General features: G+C 42.9%; 1 non-coding gene across 1 annotated transcript; it reads right to left on the bottom strand.

Moving 5' to 3' along the window:
- Positions 1–1,008: 1,008 nt before the first annotated feature.
- TRNAC-GCA lies at positions 1,009–1,080 on the bottom strand. Its single transcript has one exon. It is a non-coding gene; the product is annotated as a tRNA-Cys (tRNA).
- Between the last annotated feature and the right edge of the window lie 804 nt (positions 1,081–1,884).

The following is a 1,884-nucleotide window of genomic DNA, read 5'->3' as shown; positions in this document are numbered from 1 at the left end:
GATCCAAATTGGCAGCTGGGGCTCCAGCCGTCACATCTGTGTTTCAAGAAGGAAGCTGCAGTAAAGGCAAAAAGCGGCACAAGTCTTGTTTGTCCTTCTCTTAAGTTTTCCTAGAAATCTTGTCCAGTGACTCTCAACCCGCATTTGCCTCCCCTAGCCAAAGAGAGGCCAGGAAATGTGGTCTTTTAGTGGGAACATATCTGCTCAGTATAGAATCAGGGTTCTGTTGCTAAGGAAGAGAGAAGAATGTATATTAGGTTAGGGTTAGTTAGGTAGGTAGTTAAATGGTAGTTCTGCCCCCCGCCCCTCCCCCACGCACACACATAGCACTGTTTCTGCATTTTTTTTTCTTTTTTGGTAAAGTATGGCAAATATGCAGGGACACTGCATTGCGTAACTCCAGGGTACTGTATCATTGATGGAGTTAATGCACTGCCCTGGCAGTGACCGTCGTTTCTCCATGTCCAGTCTGTAAAGATCTGTCATATGAATGCCTGCTGTTTTTCAGAGCTAATGAAATCTTTTTCTCAGTTGATGAAATGGTATGTTCTTCACTTCTGTTTGACTAGCAGGAAGCTATGAGATATGTTTTGTATTCCACCATAGTAGCTTCTGCTAACCTAGTCTCCCTAGAGTAATTATTCACCACCTCTCCCAGACATTCAGCTCTCGCCTTTTTATACTTGTTTGACTAGTTAGTTTTATTGCGTCTTTTATTGTAAGCTGCTTCAGATCTTATTTTTTTTTTAGAAGCAAGCTTGGTATAAACAAATAAAATAAGGATGGTAATAATTAAAAGGAAACACAGACAAAGCCTAGGGCAGGCTTCCTCTACCCCTCCAGGAAATGATTATGGCTGAGGAGGTAAAAATGAAACATGAGAAAATGTCACAAGAGGAACCTAACCCTAATTTCAGTCTTCACCCCTGGTAAGAAAAGTTGGTCCTATTAGTCTGGGCCTATCAGCCAAGGAGCTGTACTTCCACTGGAGGAAAAGTGTAGCTATTCAGGGGGCACCCGGATTTGAACCGGGGACCTCTTGATCTGCAGTCAAATGCTCTACCCCTGAGCTATACCCCCAGCTTGTTGCTTTTTGTTAATAAAGATACTTTCATAATCATAGTCATTCCCCAGCTACACTCTAGCCATCCTGTGTTTCCTGGGGAGCTACCTGAGCTGTTTCTCTGCCCACCTACACCCACCGGTGTCAGAGCCTGCTCTGCCTCTCCAGAGTCTTCCCTACTATGCTCGCCTGAGCTCCCTGTTCCCAGAGCACTTCTCACCCCCTCCCTCATCAACATTATTATTATTATTATTAATTACTAGATATAAGAGAATATCTACCCATTCCTCTTAATAGCTAAGATGCTTTTTTTCTTTTCTTTTTCTCCACGTCCACACTCTGTTTTGGTTTCCTTTCTCAGGGACCAAAGCCTGGGCCATAGTGGAGGCTCTCAGGGTCTTGGCTCGTCCCAGGGGAGGCATCTGGTCGATTAAACTGCAGATCCAGCTTTTGGGGGAAGAGAGTGGGCAAAGGGTAAATCCAGATGCCAGCATGACTGGAGAACCTGGGATTGGGCACTGGGCCCACTTATTGCGGAGCTCAAAGAGCCCCTACTTGACAGTAATAAATGTTCCAGTATTAAACCATCATTGCATTTCTGTTCTGAGCCCTTCTTGGTTACGTTGTACTATACTATCGCCTAAGGTTTCCTACTATTTTGTTTAGATTTTCCTGAAATGACATTAGCCTATAGCTTTCTTTTTGGTATATGCTCTTTTTATTTATTTTTGATATAGGAATATGCAAACTTCCTAGGATGATTTAGAGAGCTTTCCATGGTTTTCTATGCTCTGGAACAATATATATAATATAAGAATTAT

This window comes from Galeopterus variegatus, unplaced genomic scaffold (genome assembly GCF_000696425.1).
Source record: "Galeopterus variegatus unplaced genomic scaffold, G_variegatus-3.0.2 Scaffold2726, whole genome shotgun sequence".
In the NCBI taxonomy this organism is placed as follows: domain Eukaryota; kingdom Metazoa; phylum Chordata; class Mammalia; order Dermoptera; family Cynocephalidae; genus Galeopterus; species Galeopterus variegatus.
Note: the sequence above shows the minus strand (reverse complement) of the source record. Positions and strands in the feature narration are given on the sequence as shown.